Raw genomic sequence first — 22474 nt, 5'->3', positions numbered from 1 at the left:
AAAATACCTCCCTCCCAACTTAACGGCAGTTAACTTCAGGGGAATTTTAAAACGAGGTGGCAATAAAATACTAGACAAAAAGAAAAAAATGATGACTGGGGAGAGGGCTGGATATGAAGTTAGTCCTTTTCAATTTCATAAGAATAAAAAGGGATAGATATTGATGGCACTTAGGCTTTGTTTAGTATTGATTTTAAAAATTAAGTTTATTTCTTTAGTAGAACAATATAATTTCCAAGCTAGTAAAGGGGAAAGGGAATAAGGACAATGCAATCAATTAAGTAGAAGGCAAGAAAAACAGAGAATAGGTGAAGCAAAGAACAAGCATAAAAAATATAAAGCACACAATAAGATAAAAGAATTAAAGAAAAATATGTTGGTGATCACAGTGAATGTAAACAGACTTCACTACTTGTTTAAAAGGGAGATTCTCTCAGATTGGAAGTGTTTTATTATATTGTGTTTTGTTTTATTGTTGTTGCTGCTGTCTTAATCCAGCTATGTGGCTTTTCCAAAGCACACCTAAAACAAACATACAGAAAGGTTTAGATAAAGGAATAGGATAGAAAAAGATATGACAGGTAATCCAAAAAAATTATTAAACATATGAAATTAAAAATTAATAAAAATGTTAAAAGACTTTTTTAATGATCAAGGAAAGAGTCCACCAAGAGCCTATACTAATATTTACCTATAAGCAACTAACAATGTTGCCTTATAATATCTAGCACAAAAGTTGGCAAATTATGAGGAAAAATTCAAACTCCATAATTATAACAGGAGATTTGAACCACCTCTATCAGAAAATGATGTCAAGTAGAGCACAAAATAAATGAAGAATATGCAAGAGTTGAATAATATGATTAATGTATGTGATCTTTGAGAAACACTGAACCCTGAAGAACAGATTATTTTCAAGCACATATGGAATATTTATAAAAATTTGACCTTTCACTAGACTACGAAGGAAGTTTCAGCAAATTTCAAATGATGTCACATGGACTGGATTTTCTGACTTCAGTGGTATAATTACAGTAGAAATCAACGAAGTTATTTGCTTTTGACACACACACACACTCATACACACACACACACACACACACACAGACCTGAAAACCACAACACACTCTTTGAAATAATTCATGGATATACATACATCTGAATTTGTATGGGTGAGACCCGATTGATGTCCGTCATCCCAATGTAATTATTAGTAGCACTTCCTGTCACTCATTATCAAAGGTGTCTCAATTTGGTTGATACATTACATGGCCATACTAGTTAAAGGGGAATTTGTAACATATTTGGAACTGAATGATAAGCACTCCTTATCAAACTTCTGCTTTGCTTCTAAGGTGATACACTGAGGAAAAATAACCTGGAAATAATAAGCTAGGGCTTTCAACCCAAAGAGTTAATGAAAAGGAGCAAGAGAGAAATCACAAGCACAGAAAGTATATAGAAAGGAGTGGAAAAGGTAAAGAGAGATACTAAGGAAAATGAAAACTCTTTCATTAGTTTTTTTTCTGCTTTCGTTAGAAGCTAGAAAGATGAACAGTAAAGAAAAGCTGACTGTTGAAAAGACGAGTAAAGATACATACTTCAGCAAGTCCATCAGGAAGGCAGAGAGAGAATAAACAATATTATAAATGAATGAGGGAACATCATTCAATTACAGTGAAACTTGCATTCATATTTTGAAAGCTTGAAGGATGTGGACAATTTTCTAGGAAACTCCCAAAAGTTAACCCAAAAAATAATAGGAGATCAGAATAGATCCTAACCTTTCAATAAACTGGCCAGCAGACAAAAATCTCTTTCAAAGGAACAACACATCAAGCTGTGACTGCTTTTAACACTAGTTTGTTCTTTATTAATGAAACATTAAAGAAAAAAGAATTTCAATTTTAAGCAGACATTTTCAGAGACTAGAAAATGAAGAAACAACATCCCAGCTCATTTTTAAAGGATTATATAATTTTGATAGGAAATGAAGACGACAGTCCAAAAAAAAAAGGAAGAAAATATAGGCCAATCTTCCTTCTGAAAGTAGATGTAAAAATCACAAATATTATAAAATATTAGCAAATCGAATCAATTATCCCCTATCAGCTATCACTTGCTACATAAACAAAACTCGTGGAAACGTAGTGGTTTGAAACAGCTACTTTTCTCTATTTCGCTCGCAAATCTGCAATGTGGGCTGTTCGTGGCGTTTTGTAGCTTGCCCCCGCTCCATGTCACTTTGGCTGGGTGGCTTGGCTGAGGTTAGTGGGTCTACTTTCAAGTTGATGGTCACAGGGCCATCACATTGATGGTGGATGTCGGCTGGGAGCCCAGCTGAACTGTAAGCTAGAGAACACAGTCCCCCTCTGCGTGAGTCTCTGGACTTCGGGAGCATCCTTGCCTTGTGGCGGCTGGGTTCCAAGAGCACGTAACTCAAGAGAAACAGATAGAAGCTGCACAGCCGTCTAGAACCTTGCCTCCAAAGTCCCACAGCATCATTTGCACCACAACCATGGCTCAGATGGATTCCCAGGGAGGAAACATAACCCTGACCTGTCAATGGAAGAAGTAAGAAGTCACTTTGTTGGAAGAACAGGTGAAAGAACAGGTGAGACCTTTTGAAGCCATTTTTGAAAAACACAACCTGTCAAACATCACACTGAAAAAAAAAATAATAATGATCTATTGGGCTTCTCCTAGAACTGCAAGAATGATGAATATCATAAAATCTTTCATGTATCTAAGTCCATTAAGAATTAAAGCAGAGAAATATCTCAGATTTTTAAAATAGACACCTGATAAAATTCAACTTGATTCGTGGTTTTTTGTTTGTTTGTTTGTTTTTAACAAAGGAACTTCTGGGAAAATGAATAGAAACTTCCTGATCCTAATAAAGGATACATACTATAAACTTATAGAGGGCATTTGACTAAATGATAGAACTTTGGAAACAGTCTCATTAAAGTCAAGAACATGCCAGAATCTTCCCTATCACCCCAACTCTTCAGTACTTCATTGGAGCACCGGCCAGTGTAGAAACAGTCATGGGAGCGGCACTGGGCTGTTACTCATGGCCTCCCTAGTGTCTGCCTTTTTTTTTTTTTTTTTTTTTTTTTTTGCGGTACGCAAGCCTCTCGCTGTTGTGGCCTCTCCCGTTGCGGAGCACAGGCTCCATGGCCATGGCTCACGGGCCCAGCCACTCCGTGGTCTGTGGGATCCTCCCGGACCGGGGCGCGAACCCGTGTCCCCTGCATTGGCAGGCGGACTCTCAACCACTGCGCCACCAGGGAAGCCCTGTCTGCCTTTTTTGACATTGAACCTCTATGTCCCTCCTGCTCATATCTTATACCTTAGCTTCCAGCTATATTTTAGGAATTCTGAGGAGAAGAATCCAATCTTACACATCCCCCAGAGTCCCAATTGTATTCAAACTAACTCAATAAACAGTTTTTGATTATTCGAAGGTCACAGGAAAAAAAAAAAGAAAGAAAAGAAAACCACAAAAGAAAACGGCAGAAAGAAACCAAATGCCTATTTTTCCACCACGGATGTAACTCCCCAGGAAGCCATCCTTTTCTGTCGGGTAGACCCTGGCAGCAACTTGCTTTCCAAATAACTAAGAGAAATGAGTGCTTCTGCAGTTTTGACTTATGGCCCCATCTGTGCTACCCTCCCCTGGTTTTTTCCAGCACTTGGCAAGTTGTTTCTGCTGCGTCCTGTACTTGTGTCTGTAGCCCACGATACGGCCAGTTCCTAAGAGCTGCTGTGGCCATAGAAAAGGTTCCACGGAGATGTTCTGCACTGCTGCTTTTGCCCTGCCTCATAATAGTCACCCTGGCTCTGGGATCATGTTACCTGTTGTATCAGTTCCCTAGTGCTGCTGCAACACAGTATCACAGACTGGGGGGCTTACACAATAGAAATGTATTGTCTCACGGTCCTGGAGGCCAAAAGTCTGAGACCAAGGTGTCAGCTGGGCTGGTTCCTTCTGAGGCTCGGGGGGAGAATCTGTTCCATGCCTCTCTCCTGGCTTCTGGTGGTTTGCTGGCAATCCTTGGTGCTCCTTGGCTTGTAAATGCACCACCCTGCTCTCTGCCTTCATGTTCTCATTGTGTTCTCCCCGTGTGCATGTCTCTGTCCAAATGTACTCTATTTATAAGGACATCAGTCATATTGGATTGGGGCCCACCCTAATGACTTCATTTTAACTTGATTGCATCTGCAAAGACTTTATTTACAAATACAGTCACATTCTTAGGGACTGGGGGTTAAGATTCCAGCGTCTCTTTTTGGAGGGAACACAATTCAAGCCGTAACACCTGCCTCTTCTGTTCAGGAACGCCAGCCCTTGCTCTCTGTATTGTGACTGCAGGACATTTAATTCAGGCCAGGTCATAATGAGTATAATTATGGTATCGTACCCTACATTTTTGTGATTTGTGATTAGTCATCAGCTCCAATTATTGTTCCCATAAATATTCTCTTTCCTCTCTCCTCCTATTTGTATTGGCTAAAGTGAGAACAGAAATGGGAGTTTTTCAAGGCTGACCTTTGAAACAATCCCAATTAGGGCCATTGAGATCCATTGAGTGCACCAGAGTTTGAAAGTCTCTCTAAATCACTCATCTCCCAGTTGTCCTAACTTATTGTTCCATCGACTATTGTTCTCTGATGAAACCAAAAGCTATTCAAACCCACTGAGACCTTCATGCAGGTTCTCCCTTTTCCTCTTGACACAGCTAAATTGTGGCTGCTTTCCCTTTACTGAACATGGTAAATATTGTTTATTTGTTTGTAAGACATGTTTTAAGATTTAAACACCCAAAGCTCCAAATGTAAATGGAATTAGGCTGGAAAATCCCAGCAGGTCAGAAGGTGTACCTGGTAGGACGCTGCGTGCAGAAAGCCTGCAGGGCTCTGCTTACGGTACAGGGTGTCACTTTGGTTTCCCTCTGAGGTCAAGGTGATCTGCCCCTGGGAAATTTCCAGGCTTCTAATGCTTTGTGACCTTGGAATCTGGAGGCATTTTTTTTTCTTTCTTTCTTTCTTTTTATTCATTCACATTATTGTTGCTCCATCAGCACTCATGGCCCTTAGTGATGCCATTTGGAACATTTTTTGCCATTCATTTTCATTTATTCTGAGAACCAGATTCAGCTTAGGTTTTTAAAAATGCAGCTATCCTACCAAGAGGGCAAAGCAGCTGGTTTCTGCTTCTTACTTTGTGGATTTTCCGCACATTAGCAGTTCTAGCAGAAGGGAAGGTTTGCAACTCTCTTGCTTTGATGATGATGATGATGATATGATAATGGTCATGACCATACTGATGCCAATAGCTAGCGTTTTACTGAGCATTTTATAAAGAGTATTTCATTTATTCTTCATAACCCTAAGAGGAAGCTACTATAATTTGCACCATACATAGTCAAATGTAAACCAAAAAAGCTTCCCTAAATACAGAATTGAGAAGCAGAATAATTCCAACTGGTAGAGGAGGCTGATATCACTTTTCCCCAAGTGCCACATTGACACATGAATGTTCAAATAAATCAGATTTACCATTCATTCTATTAGGTTCACATGTCAGTGAGCGTGCATGACTTGTGCCGTAAAAAAATATAAATTGTATCTTGTTTTTTACACTAATAAATATTGAGAAACAGTAAGATCTCTCTTCTATTTCCTTTGACATGAAACATCTGTGGTTCTACCTGAAATTCTCTGTAATGAACCTATGACAAGATTACATTCCTATAGCCTACAGACTGACATGTGAGACAATCAAGAAATGGAAGCATGCAGTTGACATTCACTATTAAGTTTTTATGAAAAGTTTGTCACAAATTCAAGAGAGGACAGGGTAGCACTATAGAAAGAGGAAAAAGGTGACATATCTAACTCTTTAGGCAATTATACACAGAAATATAAACTTTTTAGACTTCATACCAATTCTCACCCTACTAGCTCCTTCAGTACATTGCTGAAGTCCTGATATCTCGCAGTCCTGTGTAAAAACTGATGACATTCAGCAGAAGTCTAAGTTTGTCTTAAACACTCCAAAGAGAAATGCACTGTGCTCAAGTATGCTCTTCCAATTGTGATGATCCAGAAATCAAAGCCTTACCTTGCAGAAAATCATGGTGCACGTGGACTGGGGACACCTGCCTCTGGTTCTGGTCAAGAAAGAGCACCAGAATGCTTTCCAGCAAAGAACACCTGAAATAAGTAAATATGAAGCAGCTTGTGTCAGAAGACTAAGTAAAAATATATCAAAACTCTCAGTATGGAAGATGGAAGCTAAGAGGGGCCATGATCAAGGTCTATACAATTTCAGTTACAATGGACACTAGAACTAGTGTCAACCTCCTTAACCTTCTAGAAAATGGCTTTAGTTGTGCTATTCCAGGTCTGTGAGAAGCAGATCCCAAGATGGGATTGAACATTTAAGACATTTTTTAAGGAAATATTGGTGAAAGAAAATGGAGAAGTAACCAGAAAAGGCCAGGAGAATCAAGACCAAGATGCAGGTCTGATCCCAAGAAAAGGAGAGAAAGGAGGAAGCAGGGAGGGAGGGAAGAGGTGGTAAAGAAGCGGGGGAGGGAGGGAGGAAGGAAGTGGGGGAGGGAGGAAGGCGGGTGGGCAGGCAGGCTAGAAGCATCTTAGACTGTAGTGCAGTTCAAAGGAGAGTTTGGTAAGACCACTACAGAATCCTCAAACCCAAATCCCTCATCAGCAGAGTCCCAGGTCTTTCTGGATGAACATGACTTAGTATTCCTGCCTCACCCAGTCATTGGCTAAAAGCAGTTCATGGGAGCAGAAACTGTAATAAATTTCAGAGTAGAGCTCTGGGGCTCCTTGTCAATTCTGGCCACTGCAGTGGGAGATCTGAGGGGTGTATTTTCATGGGCACCACATCAGGTCAAGCGACAATCATAACCATAATCATAATAATGGCTGTTTACTGACAGCCTGCTCAGAGCCTAGCATTGCACTAGATATTTTACATATTAAACATAATTGTCGAAACAACCCTCCAGGCTAGGTATGGTTGCTCCTCAGTTTCAATGAGGAAATTGAAGCTTGAAAGGGTAAGTGCCTTACCAAGACTACACAGCTGGTTGGTGCAGAAGTGACAGTAAATCCTGGGTCCCTCAGGCTCCAAAGCCTATATTCTTACCACCGTAAACACATGAGAAGACTTTTGCTTCCTCAACAAGAAACACTTGTTAAGCCAAAAAAAGTTGAGTGTTTTTTAAATAGAAACAATACTAACACAGCCAACACAACAATGTAAAGCAACTATACTCCAATAAAGATGTGAAAAAAAACCCCACAATGCTACTTGTGTTCTGCATAATTCATAAGTGACAAGATTTGAGACTGACACCATCACACTTTCCATCAAATGACTCATCATCACACTGGGCCCTTAATGGTCCCAAATGGTATTCCTTAAATCCTCCTGACTGTCTAAAAACAGAGCTCAGGTGTGACCAGGAAGGGACAAAGCCCAGTACTTCCTTGCTACATGACTTTAAGAATGACCTTAGTCATTAGTTTTCTCCTCCTGGAATCAAGGTAATGTCTATAAATTGGTGAAACATCTAGCATGGCATCTGGAATGTGAAAGGCCTTTAACAAATGTGGTCCCTTCTATCAGCTTACACCGAGCATGCACAGTCAAGCTTTGCTTCTTGTACCATAAACTAACTCTTGCAAAAATGCATTGATTATGTCATTCTTCAACCTAAAATCTTCTGACAGCTTCCATTTTCTACAGCAGGGATTGTTTGTTTGTTTTAATCACTCATTTTATTTATTTATTAATTGATTTTTTTTTAAATTTTTGGCTGCATTGGGTCTTCATTGCTACACGTGGGCTTTCCCCAGTTGTGGCGAGAGAGGGCTACTCTTCGTTGCGGTGTGCGGGCTTCTCATTGTGGTGGTCTCTCCTGTTGCGGAGCACAGGCTCTAGGCATGTGGGCTTCAGTAGTTGTGGCGCATGGGCTCAGTGGTTGTGGTTCATGGGCTCTAGAGTGCAGGCTCAGTAATTGTGACGCATGGGCTTAGTTGCTCTGCGGCATGTGGGATCTTTCCTGACCAGGGCTCGGACCCGTGTCCCCCTGCATTGGCAGACGTATTCTTAACCATTTACAGCAGGGATTTTTAAACCTTACTCTCTGTGTAACGCCATCCACATGCCCCTCGTACTGGCTCTATTACATTACCCGAATTCTGTGGGGGAGCAGGTGCATTTGCCCCTGGGAGAGGGCATGAGACCCTCAGAGGAGTAGAATGTGTAGCCTGAAAATTCTCATCCTCCAGGAAGTTAGGCTGCAGCCCTCGTCTCCCCTTTGAGAGTTTCCAGTCCTCAGAATGAACTCCAAGTCCTTGCCTCCCACTGACCAGCACCCCAGGGACTGGCTGGACCCCTGCTGTCCCTGTCTCCTAGTCTTTGTTGGTTTCCTCCTTCTGCTTGGAAGTCCCCTTTCACACTTTTGTCCCATGCTTGGGGAACTCACTTGTCCATCTCAGTGAAGTTTTCACTTACTGCTTCAGGCAAAATCATAACTCCCTGGTCAGAGCTCTGGCACATCTGGGACCTGTTCCCTTCTGTAAAGGTAGTGGGTCCACTAGAGGCTAAAATCACAGACTCTACCTTCAGACAGGTAAGTGTGGTGGAGACCCCTTGAATCCCAATAAAATCCAGTCTTCCTTCTTCCAAAGAAATGGAAGTGAAGCCAGGCCCAGAGCTGCCCGGCTGGTCCACATTTTCTAGCCTTGCTTGAAGTTACCTCTGGCCTTGACACTAAGAAGTTCGAGCAGAAGTGATGTTGCCATAGCTGGGTCTGGGACTTAACACATCTGGTGGGTCTTCTCCATGACCACTTCCCTCATGTCTCTGGCTGGACCTGGACAATGCAACGACTGTCCAGTAGACCTTTCTGAGTTGATGGAAATGTTCTAGATCCATGCTGTCCAAGATGGTAGCCACTGGACACTTAAAATGTGGCTAGGGCAACTGAGGAACCAAACTTTTAATTGTAAAATAGCCTTGTCAGCAGTGTATACTGTATCAGACATTGGAATCCTTGGGGATGGAGAAGCAATGACTTGGAAGCAATATGAGTCTTGAAATGCCCAGTGGAGCAGACTTACCCCACCAACATGGACTACTTAACTCAGAACAGTTGAGAGGGGAAAAAAGTCAATATTTTTAGGACAGTTAGTATACTGTGACATGGTGGTTATGGCAATGACCTGGAGGGTCACTTTGTGAGTTCAAATTCCAGCTCTGCCACTTAATAGCTGTATGACCTTGAGCAAGTCTCTTTATGTCCTTTTGCCTCAGTTCTCAACACTTCCCTGGGGAGATGAAGAGTACACAACCTCAGGTTCTTGTGAGAAGTAAATGAAGTAAGAATGTAAAACACTTAGAATATCATATCCCTCTGTAATTGTTAACTATTGTTAAGATATTTGGGGGCTCTTTGTTATAGCATCTTAGCTTTGCCCTAACTAATACATGTGGGTTTGAATCAGGCTCCACCATTTGCCACATGTGTGATATTGGGCAACTCAGTCTCTCTGGACCTTAGCTTTCTCTATTTCTTATAGGATAAGAGAAATAATAGGCTCTTTCTTGTAGGGTTCTTGGGAGTAATAAAAAAAAAGATTATACAAGTACAGAGCTTAACACAGTGTCTGGTCCAAGTTAAGCACTCATATCTGTGACTATTATTGTAGAACATATCATATTCTAGTATAGGCAGCTGTTTAGTTATCCCTCTGTGAGCACTCAAGGATAGACTGTCATTTTTTTTTCCTTCAGTGATTAGCACAATGAAGATTCTCAACAAATGTTTATTGAACGGATGACTGAATAGGTAAATAACTCCTCTAGTATTAGTTTACCTGAAAACCCAATACTTTAGCTGTTGAAATGCTGCTTCTGATTCTTCCCTTGGACTTCAAATCCCAATGGCCATCAAATGAGCACACCCAAACAAGGATGTTCTGTCCCCTGCACCCAGATCCTCCCTAGGGACAGCAGCCCTTCCAACACTAACAAAAAGGTTACTCTGTAGCCTCAGCCAAGCACAAAGACTAGCCAGGATGACTCACTCCAGCAGGCTGTTGGCAGAGGACACCTTTGGGATCACTCTCATCAATTCCTGTTTATTAAGTGTGTGCCCCGAGGGATGCCGGGGACAGGTGGTGACATGTGGCTGGAATCTAAGGGCCTTGGCAGAGCCAACGCTGTACCCTGACTCCCACAGATTACTTGCCCTAAGCCGGAGCCTGGCAGGGAAACTTTGTTCAAGCTCTTGCCGGAAGGAAAGAGCCTGTGGAATCTTACCTGTAGTCAGGGCTGGGTGAGGGGAAAGTTGGGCGGTGGACAGCCAGAGACCCACATGCACATCCATCAGGCAGTGAACCCTGGGAGAAGGTGGTCAATTAGGGTTCTCCAGAGAAACAGAACCAATAGGACATGTATAGATATATAGAAAGAGGTTTATTGTAAGGAACTGGGTCATGTGATTACGGAAGCTGAGCAGTCCCATGTTCTGTTGTCTGCAAGCCCAGCTGGCAGTGTAATTCGGTACCAGTCTGAGGCCTGAAAACCAGAGGAGCCAAAAGTCTAAGTCCTGGTCTGAGTGCAAAGGCCCAAGAGTCAGAAGTGCTGATATCCAAGGGCAGGACATGGATGTCTCAGCTCAAGTAGGGAGCAAATTTGCCCTTTCTCTGTCTTTTTGTTCCAGTCAGTCCCTCAGCAGGTAGGATGGTGTTCTTTGCTTGGTCTACCGGTTCAAATACAAATCTCTCCTGGAAACACAGTCACAGATATGCCCAAACATCATGTTTTGCGAGCTACCTGGGTGTCCCTTTGCCCAGTCAAGTTGACACATACACTTAAGCATCATGACCGCAGTCCTTTATGAAGCCAGAAAAATGGAATGCTGACACAGGTCTGGGGCCACCCCAGGGGTTTGGACATGGACAATGGGTCTGTCCAGCAGGAGCACAGGGTCTCAGGGAGTGAGTGCTGTGAGGGGCAGGACCAGTCCACAGGGACCTTTACCTGCACCCAACGGGAGGCTCTGAGGATGAGACTAGGGTGAATGTGGACTTGTCTACAGTGCTCAGCGGTCCCTGGCATCTGCACGAGTCCGTGTGAGATGAAGAGTCTGACCGGAGAGGTAGGGAGGTGGCTGTGAGAACACATGGGGTGGAGTTGGCTGAACAAGAGAACTAGGGAAGAGCCACGTGTGGCTCTATGGCTCTGGCGGGAAGGCAAGGAGGAAACACTAAGGAAGGTTCCCGAGGAAGGAATCAAGGGAGCACGGTGTTGGTCTAGCCATGTTGAGGTTGAGCTGCCTGTGGGGTTCCAAATGGAAATGCCCATCAGACAGTTGAGAAGATGCCCCTGTGCTTGGTGTCAAGGTTGTAACAAGGTCACTGTGAGAGGGATTCAGGAGACCCAGGATCACAAGCCATGAGTTCCATGTACGGGGTGAGATGGTTAAGGGCGAGAGCATGCAGTAAGAACCGAAGGGCTCAGGGCAGGAACCTGGGGGTCTGCAATGCACAGTGGAGGGTGGAAAGAGACCCGACAAGCAGAGGAGAGAAGGCACCTTGAGAGGTTCAAGGTGATGCAGGGGTGAGAGGAACAGGAGAGGCAAGACAGGGCACTGTCTCAGGCAAGAGCTGGACACAGGGACAGGGGACCACAGGGAAGATCGGGGTGGAAACACACCCAGGGGAGGGGAAAGTGAGACTTGCTGGGGCAAGTAGGGAGTCTCCTCCCACATCACGTGGCATGTGAGCAGCGACCTGCCCGGAGGGTGATTCAGTTTCCCAGGTCTTGAACCATCTTGCTGTGTGTTGAACTATGCACATCGTACACAGCAAATGCTCACATCCTGGGTGGTTGAAAATGAACCCATCACTCTATAGGGCCAGCATGGGTCAGGCTGCTTGTAATCACTTCACACCTTTTAATTCCTTTCATCCTCACGACAACCTTATGATATAGGATAGAGGTGTTATTGTTCTCTCCATTTTTCAGGTAGAAGACAGAGGCAGAGGGAGACTGAGTAGCTTGCCTGAGGCTGTGTGGCCAGTGGAGCACCACGCCAGGACTGAGCACGGGCAGTAGGCTCCAGAGACTAACTCCTAAAACATGCAGTGCCACCAGGCGTGGGCGGAGCAGCTGGGGAAGAGATTCTACCTCACAGGTTTCCTGTTTCACTTGGATAATCTTTGTAGTGGGTAGATCTGTGGCCCACAAAAGACATGCCCACTGGCCTAGCTCCTGGAGTCTCTGAATGTGACCTAATTTGGGGGAAAAAAGTCTTTGCAGATATAATTAAATGAAGGATTTGGAGGTGAGGAGGTCCTTCTGGGTGGACCCTAAATTCAATGACAAGTATCCTTACAAAAGACAGAAGGGGAGAGAGACCCACAGGTGAGGAGGCCCTGTAAAGATGGAGGCAGAGATTGGAGTGATGTGACCACAAGCCAAACAGCCCTTGAAGCCTCCAGGAGCTGCTGGAAGGGACAAGGGAGGGTCCTTTTCTAGACCCTTCAGACACCTTGATTTTAGACTTATAGCTTCCAGAACTGTGAGAAAATACATTTCTGTTGTATTAAGCCACCAAATTTGTGGTAATTTTTTATGGAGGCAATAGGAAACAAACATACATCAAAATCATAGAGGATGGTCCAGAGTCTGTCCTGAGTTCATTCCCTGCTGACCCTGAGACACAAACATCCCTGTTCCTGTTACCACACCTGAGATTCTACAAAGTAAGGTCTCCAGAAAGTATTTTAAAATTCCACAAGCCACAGGAATTTAACACTGAAACACTCAACTTGGAATGTCTCTCTACGACTTTTGGGGCATCTAATGTGGCACCAACAACAATCAGATGTATGAACTCAGGCAAGATGGGGTTTTGCACTGACTTACCTGTTCACAAGAAGAGCAAGGCTGTGACCCAGTGCAGAATTTGCTCGGGTTCAAATGCTTACTACATTTTTTTTTGTATTATACAAATTTACTCCCATTACTTAAAACTCATTCTCATCACCTGAAATTATTCTTTGCCACACAGCAGGAGATGACTTGTCCAAGCTTCCCCCACCCATCATTATCCTCCACTGCCTGCCTCCCATGCCTGGGACTTGAAATGTGCCCACGGTGCTAAGGCTGGGTCACCGCGTCCCCTCCTCACTTATGACATCACATCCCCTTAACGGCTTTTACATGTGAGGTGGTAGTTACCCTAGTAGTTAAGAGTTGGGTGTTGGTCCATTTCAACACGATACTTTTTCCAAATCTTAGATTAGGGTCTAATGATTTGTTAGCCATGTAAAATTGCTAAGAAACTATCAGACAAATAGTGTTATGGGTCTATCTGTGGTGTCTGCTATGCTGAATTATGTATGTATAACCATAGCCAGAACATCTTCACCCCAAGAGCTATGTTTTCTTAGCCTTCACTCTCTCATGCTAATCTCCAGTCTGTTGATCTGAGTAAAATATATTTCACAAGCATAATTATAGCAGAAATTATCCAGCTTTGGTTCTGACTAAAAGCATAAATAACTTTTTTGCATAATCATAGGAGTAAATTAAACTAAAAAACCACCCGGCCACTCAATTATCAAAGGACTTCTGTACTTAACACATAAACCACTATCCTGAGGTATATATTTTATCCCAGGTATATATTTTATTATATTTTATCCTTCTATAATAATTGCTGGATTTTAATTCCATATTTTCCAAATAGCATATGAATTCTCACTCCTTGAGAGGGTGAATTAACACTTCTGAGAGCTTCGTACTATTTATAGATGTTAAATTGGTGACAGGAATTTTTTTATGCTAACAAGTATTAAGGAACCACTCCATGGCAGGCATTTTTACATATGTTACTGTAATTAATTTTAGAAATTCATTTTTTCTTTTATTAATTCTTGGTGCAGCTCCTTGGTCTCACTCTTATATTCTCTTTTTTCTGTAATGGGCTCTTTCTTTATGGGATCTCTCTGGCTAGAAACAGTGCTTTCTCCACAGATTTCCAGAACCTCTCTGGGAGTGCTGAGGTGGTAAGACTCACAGCTGATTAATTACTGCTGCAGGTGCCCCAGGGGACCCCCAGCCCCCAGTCAGCTTCCTCTGACAAGTCAGACATTGCTCTGAAAAGTCCCCTCAGGTCGTGTCCTGGGGGACCCAGGGATGCTCCAGCATGTGTGAGTGTGTGTGAGTGTGCCTGCAATGCATGCAACTGTGTATGTTGATGGGCGTGTTCAGAGTGGAGTAAGCCATAAACTTCTGGTGAGAAATAACATTTTAGCTTTAAAGATTTTTCTTCACTCAACAGCAAGAGTGATGGACCAATTGATCGGCTGCTGGGACATCTGGAAATCAAAGCCGGGAATTAACGGTCTCTTGCAAAACTGAGGGCAGACTGCAACCTTTTTGGGGAGGGAGGGAGGAAAAGCAAGGAATTTCCTGGGACGGGGGAGGGTAGAGACAGCAAGGACTCGGAACCCAGAACTCAGACCAGAACAGAATCTCCAGTACAGAGCAGGGGATTCCACATCTGCTCCCTATCCAGCCTGAGGCAACCTGGTGAAAGTCCCTTTGCGTTTTTTAAATTTATTCTATACCTTTTCCAACTTCTATCCAGTAATACACTACATGAATAAAAAACTCAAAACGTACAGGAGGACTTACAAAGAGCAGCTGTCCTCGGCCCCTTGCTTCCCAAACCCCCCCTCCTCCCTGCTGTTTCCCCTTCCTGTGGCGACCGCCCTATCTCTACATAATGTGCTCATATTGGCATGACTCAATCTGTCAATTTATGAAGTATATATTGATTTCATGCTTTGACATATGAGGGCTTAGCTTTATTATGTTCCACCCCTGCTCCCAACAAGTGCATCACTATTTTTACTTTTCCAGTTGGTTCCTAAGTAACTTTGAGTGATGCCCTCTCATCTCTTAACTCCATCAGGTATAAACCACACATCCCCACCCTCAAATGTATAAGCGACTAGCCCCCTACCCAATGGGCTCTTCTATGCATCATCTGTAGGGTTAGTTCTGAATATCACAAGGCAGCCAACAGTGGTGTCTTCCTCAGACTAAGAAAATATGTTCATGCATGGCCAGAGAGCGTGCTTTGATTTCATTTCTTTTATTATACTATTTATTGTTTTTCCTGGAGTTTCTAATGTCTTTTAAGGATTTGCCTTCTTCACATCCTTTCCCCCTGCAACCTCTCCACTACCTGTTCTATTCAGTCAAGTCCTCCTTCCCCTGGAAATGACCTCTAGGAGCTCCCCATCCTCACCCTCCTGGGCTGGATCCACTTTCCAGGCCGCACCACTGTCGTCTGAGAACTTCTCTCCTACTGTGTGGGACTCACTATCTCCTGGACCCCCATCTTCCTCTTTTTTGCCTTGCTCAAGTACAAACTTCAGTAACATTTTTTGTGTTGTTTTTTGTGCCTGCATTGGGTCTTCGTTGCTGCACGCGGGCTTTCTCTAGTTTCAGCGAGTGGGGGCTACTCTTCGTTGTGGTGCATGGGCTTCTCATTGCGGTGGCTTCTCTTGTTGCAGAGCACGGGCTCTAGGGTGCGCGGGTTTCAGTAGTTGTGGCACGTGGGCGCAGTAACTGTGGCTCGCAAGCTCTAGAGCGCAGGCTCAGTAGGTGTGGCGCACGGGCTTAGTTGCCCCGTGGCATGTGGGATCTTCCCGGACCGGGGCACGAACCCGTGTCCCCTGCATTGGCAGGTGGACTCCCAACCACTGCGCCACCACGGAAGCCCCAAGTACAAACTTCAGTAACTTTTGATGAGAGAACGCTGGCAGATAAAATTTCCGAATCTTCACACATCTGAAACATTGTCATCCTGCTTTCATACTTTATATTTTGATAGATTGGCTGTGTAGAGAAATCTTAGGTCAAAGTCACTTTTCTTTAGAACTTGAAAAACAACTCCATCCTCCTGTAGCATCCACTATAGATAACAAGAGATCTTATTTCATTAGATCTTATTTCAGACCGATTCTTATTTCCAGGAAGAGACTTTCTGCATCCTTGGTTTTCTGAAATCCCCCCAGGAATGGGTCTCGGCCTGGGTCTCATTCACAGCACTGAGAACTCAGTGGACTGTTTCAACCTGAACACTTGTGTCTTTTAATTCTGGAAGGTCCTCAATCTCTGTTTTATATCATTCCTTCCACTCTGTTTTCTTTAATTGACTCCTATTAATCAGGTATTGGACCTCATACATTTTTTCTCCAGGTCTTTTGTTTTTTCTCCTATACATCTTTTGCTATTTTTCTCTTGTCTGGAAGATTTTCTCTGTTTCATCTTCTAACCTTTCACTGATTTTTTTTTAAATTTCAGCAATTAGCGTTTATTTCAACAGTTTTCTCTTATTCCCTGATTGCTCCCTTTCTGTTTAGCATAAGCAGCACATCTTGAATTTCTGAGAATACAAAATAGTGTGTGTGGGGTGTCTTTTCACACACAAAAAAGTGTTCTCTTCTTCCCTGTATTAGCTCCATTTGCTTTGGTCTATTTCTCTTCCTTCTTCTTTCTTTTCCTGTTTGTACAGCTTGTAACACTGACAGGACTTTGTAGTCACTGAGAGCACTTTCCTCCTTTGTTGGTCTCTGCTTACTTGTTCCTAATGAAGTGCAGAGCAAGAGCTCAGCTGCCTGAGCTCTATATGTGTAGGTGGAGCTCTTTCACTTGGCTTGGCTGCAGATGGTGGGGAGTAACTGTTTTGTTTTAGGGCCCTAAATGCAAGAAAGGAAGGATGCTGCTTGAGAAACCAGGTCCTGCAGCTAGCTGTCTGAGTTCTCCCCAGACATTCCACTGAATGTCTTTAGACGATAAGTCTACTTTGGGGAAGGGAGGTGGATGAGGTTATGGGGATTATTTGTGTTTGCTGTTGTTATTGAAGTTTTTGCTAGGAAATAAATTCCTGGGGATGGGATGGTCTTCCTGAGAGTTGGAGGAGTGTTTGATCCTTAGTAAAATATATAGCATATCCTGCAACCAAGTCAAAATCCCTTAAGCTTGAGGAACTAGGGAATCCAATCAGAGATTTCTGTGGAATCAAACCCTGAGTGAAAATTGGACTGGCCTTCTTAGGTCATGCTGAAGCTGAAATTTCTAAGACATCCCTGATGAGGACAAAAAGCAAAGCATGACAATTTGAACCCAAATGGAACAGAACTCTTCCATCATGTCAAAATGGGAGTGTGGTCTGTTCTCAGATGTATGTTTCTGCTACCCACGGATCTCCCTTCCTTCTTTATAGCCACACTCCTCAAATGATATATGAAACCAGGTAGCCTTACTTGCTAACATGGATCTTAAAGCTGGAATGCCTTAGTAGTCACCTAGTTTAAGTTCTAATTTTAGAGGTGATGAAACTAAAGGCCAAGGAACTTTTTAAAGGTCACACCACCAGCTGGTGGGAGGCAATAGAAGAAGAGACATGGGGTTTGGAGTGAGAAGATCTGGGTTTGGATCCAGGTTTGCTAGTTTGGATTGGCCAACACATTGCCTAGGATGTGTTTCTGGTGGCTTAATATGTGAACATGAGTCCTGGGAGCAGAAATTTTGGGTGTTCTAGATCCCAACAGACCCTGAAAAATATCAAAATTATCTGAGAAGTGTAAGATGAGTATTCCAGATGGCCCTTTAAAGGACAGGGAAGACCCTAGTCACATTTGCTTGAATCCATTCTAACCATCATTGTCTGAATGTGTAGGTGAATTTTTGGAAACCAAATTGTTCTCCAGCATTCTTCATGGAGCTCTCAGAAGCAATCAAGAAGGATCCAAAGAGATGTCAGAGATTTGAAGAATCATTATATTTTAAGACTTCTAAGAAGACTAAGAGATGATCCAACCTGATGCCTTCATTGTACAGCTGAAGAACAGAACATATAAGTTAACTTGACCAAATTCACACTGCAAGTTAACAACAGAGGCCAGAAGTGCTGTGGACTGGAGCTTCCATGGGTTTCAAGCCATGAGAATACAGATGTGTGGATAAACACTTGCTGACACATTCCCCAAGACCATTCATTCCAGAGACACACGGACCATTTAAAAAAGGTGGAGAACCGTGAGTGGTCAGGATAATCTCTGGGTGATTAATATTATATAGGAGTCATGTGGCTAGATCCTAATTAATGATTTTTAGTATTATTTAACATTTATTTAGTATGTAATAGTATTTAGTACTATATAATATATTTACATGAGTATTTGTTCCATTAATAACTTTAAACTCTTGTTAATTTCTAAATAAATATTCATTAGGATTCAGAATTTCAATGGTGAACTTTTGTTTACCAGACCAATCGGCACACACATAAGGTCCTCTTTCCACCCATCTGGACCCTTCCCACTGTCTCAATTTGGCACAGGTGGGTCCAGAACAGGACTGAATTAGCTGAAAGTGATGATAAAGGCTGCTCATGGTGATGGGTCTTCTGACTGTCCTGTCTGATGGATTTCTGCACAGCAATCTTAGGCTAGTTACAGTCAAACTCTGAGAGGGAAATTTCAAGATATAAGCAAAGGAGCTTGGAGAATAACAGGGTTTGGGGGTGGGAATACAAACCACCCAAGATGCTATTTCTGAGGCCAGCAGATGCCTGCTTCTCCCTGTACAAATAGTGAACACGTCATCACGGCCCTTCTCCACAGGGCAGCACTCACCCCACCCTCACTGGTGGCAGCCTCTGTGGGTCACTTGTCCTCCTTTGGGCTTCAGCTCGCTCGTTTGTACAATGAGGCTCTGGGGACAAAGAACCCTGGGGGTTGTCCCAGCACCATGTTTCTTTATCACAAATGAAAAAAAAATTTTTTTTTTCCCGTGGAATGTAGTTCAAGCACAAGCCATTTAAATGTCCTCTCTGCTCTAGCGGTGGAGTTTTTAACTGAAGCCTGTGGCATTTTTTACTCATTTCAGGTCGCACAAAAGTTGAAACTTCAGCATGTCTTGATGAGAAGTGCACTGAAATTATATTTAAAAGCATTTATGTCAACTTCCGTCTTTCTACAGCCCAGGGACCTATTTTATCTTGAATTATGATGTTGACATTGAATTGTAAACACCAGAAGTGTGAACACGCATGTCCAGTTACATAACAGGTGGATAATCTTATTTAAATAAGTAAGTTCAATTAAAAACCTCAAGCACGATCCACAGACACTCCTATCAGCACTTTGAAATTGATATGATGACTTAGTTTTGTGGCACCAGCACCGGTAAGCAGGGGATCTTGGTAATAAACCCGATTCCTCTTTGACTGAGTCCTGGTCCATAGACGGCCCGCCTCAGTTGTCCTCAAGGTCAACTATGTGATGGCTGAGTTACAGAAATACAACAGTGTAATTCATGACAACACCCACTCCCTGGGCAGGGCGTCCTCCCCTTGAGGTCACATAGCTGTGGTCACCTCATCTCCAGCAAGCACACTCCTGAAGAGGCTGTCTGGCCTCTGGCCTCCTGCCCACTCAATTCCAGTGACCCCAGGGATGCCCATTCTAAGCCAGAAGCTTCTCTGGAAAAACACAGGTTAAACCAAAGCCAGCTGCTCTGTGGGCAGTGACCTGATTCAACAGGACAACCAAAAGCAAGGTCTAGCAGGAGTCAGCGGTGAGCACAGAGCCACGGCCTCCGTTCTTTCTTTGCCTCTTATAACTCTCCCTGCCTTAATTTTGTTCTGTGTTCATAGGGTCCTGTTTTAAAGAAGGAAAGAACGGAGGCCATGTTTATTTTAATATCAGCCCAGAAAACTCTTGGGAATGAGCCAGTGGTCATAAGGGAGAAAGGTGTATTTTCCAGTGAAGGAATGACTACAGTTCCAAGCTCAGGTCTCCTTCTGAGCCTTCACGTGCTGGCTGCTGGTCAGCAGAGCCTGGGGCACCCTGCACCCTTACCTGCAGCACCACAGGGCCGGGGCCAGGACGAAGCAATGGCGTGGTAGGCAGGGTGGCAGAGGGACATGTCAGCTCCTTGACAAAAGCGACCCTTGAGAAGGAATAAGTAAACCCCTCAGACCCTCTAACTTCAGATACTTGGCAGAGCTGACCGAGAAGTTCATTTCTTCTCCCCCATTGGGTGGCCCCTTGGAGGATTTCAGTGGTCGTGTCTAGAAAGGATCCCTCTCAGTATTCCAATTCCAGAGTAAACTCACTTAAGAAAAAAAGCCAGACCAGACTATCAAGACTAATCAAGCAGGCATGAGCGAAGCCACCCCCGTGGTTTCTTTACAGTTATGATAAGACGATGGGACACCCACAATGCCACCAGTCCTGAGCATCATCGAGGTACAAACCCTGCCTCCTCGCTTGGGACATCACCCCCTTGCCACAAGCCTGGGCTGACCCTCCCGAGTGAGTATCAACCTTGTTTCTCTTTGCCTCCAAGAGTGTATGGGCACAGCCAAGGCCATGTGGATCCCATGGGGGTAAAAAGTGCTTCCTCTCCTATGGAGAGATTCAATATCAAGTCAGGATCACGAGTAAAAGCTGCTGCACTGGGGGATTTTAAATCAGAGAAACAAAATCCAAATCTCCCCAGGTGGAGCTCAATTAATAACTCCCAGACCTGAGTCCATTTTTTGATAAAGCTGCTGATAATCCCATGCAAACACCTAACAGGAAAAAAATGCACCTATAAAGGTTGGGTTTTCAACAAGATTGTTCCCAGCAAGGGGAAATGAAATAACTGATAGACAGAAAGTGGATTTGAACTGTCACAACTCAGCCCCCCAGACCTGGATAGCCCTTTAAAGACATAAGGCTCTGTAGCAAATGCAGTAGGCTTTTGACACCGAAGAGAGAGTTTAACAATAGTTTGTGACAGATAAGTTTGAATGTGCATAATTGGAAAAGATAACATTTCTCCACTGTTTCTTTAATGACAGCTTTGAAAGAGGAGGTTGTCAGTTCCACCCTCATTCAGGAAACTGTCTTGTGATGCCTCTGTTTGTTACAACTATCTCCATATTGTCAGGGAGGCTCCCAGTTTCCCAGCCTTGCCGTAGGTCTCAGGCTGGGGCAAAACCTTTGCTCGGTGCGGTTCTCCAAAAGAGGGCAAGGTGGACAGGCCATCCACTCAGACTCCTGTAGCCCGCCTCTTGCCTTTGACAAGAAGCCCCATCAGCACAAGTGCCACGGCGTGCCCGTAGCATGGGTCCCCTGGGAAGCAAGCACCAATGTCTGTCGTGGTCATCACTGAACAAGAACTGCTTGAGCCACTGATGTTTTCATCACCTGTTGTCTGCAAAGGGCTAAGTTCAGGGAACATATGGACCCACCTCCCATAAAAGCCCTGCTCAGGAAAGATTCCAAAAGGTCCATGTAAATACATCCCCCTCAGCGGGTAGAACTTAACTTCATGCCTGCCCCACCAGGGTGTGAGCTCGACTCCATGACTTGATTCCAAAAGACAGAATATGGAAAGAGGAGAGAATAATGCTATGGTGGAGAAATCTGGCAGACTTACTCCAAATGGTCCAGGTCATCATGCCCGGGGATGTCATGTCCATATCAGGTGCCCCTGATGTGATGCATTACAGGGGACTTTCACCTTTCTGGTGTGCTTTCCCAAAACACCCCCAGTATCAACACGAGAAAAAAACCTCGAAGAAGCTAGATTGAGGGACATTCTACAAAATACCCAACAAGCACTCCTCAAAACGGTCAAGGTCATCACAAACAACAAGAAAAGACTGAGAAACCATCACAGACCAGAGGAGTCTGGGGAGACACCATAGCTAAATGCAATGTGCAGCCCTGGTTGGGATCTCGAGAAAGGGCAGGACTGGGGAAACTGGAGAAATCCAGAGTCTGAGGTCTGGTTAGTAGTGATGCAGCAGTGTTAACCTTAGTGCTGGCAGGTGCACCATGGTCATGTAGGATGCTGACATCCGAGGACTCTGGGTGAAGGGTGTATGGGAATGGGGCTGGGACCAGGCATCGCCCAGCAAGGCACCTGGGTGCAAAGTGAGGGAGGGACCCCCTCTGGGGGTCTTGCATGTACCAGCCACGTGTGACCCCATGTGGAAACTCTCTGTGCTATATTTGCAGCTTTTCTATAAACCTAAAATCATTCCAAAATAAAAAGCTTATGAAAGAAAAAAGCTCTGGTTGGAGTCTTTCAATATCCTTATTAGGATATGGAACAGAAATCTTCCTGGCAAGGAAAAGGGAGAATCTGGCTCCGTGACCATGCAGGGTCTGCTCCGCTCCAAGCCTGTGAGTGTAGGGCTCAGCCTATTACACCTGCCGAGCAGGTACACAGACAGTGACATTAGGCCATCCCAGTGATAGATAATAATCCAGCAGGGGCCCCCCAGGTAGGTACCCGTGTTTAACAATACCCAAAGGGACACCTTGGCTCAGAGCTTTA

Source organism: Hyperoodon ampullatus (assembly GCF_949752795.1).
Source record: "Hyperoodon ampullatus genome assembly, chromosome: 4".
Classification (NCBI taxonomy): Eukaryota; Metazoa; Chordata; class Mammalia; order Artiodactyla; family Ziphiidae; genus Hyperoodon; species Hyperoodon ampullatus.
The sequence above is the reverse complement of the archived record's forward strand: the minus strand, read 5'-3'. Positions refer to the sequence as shown.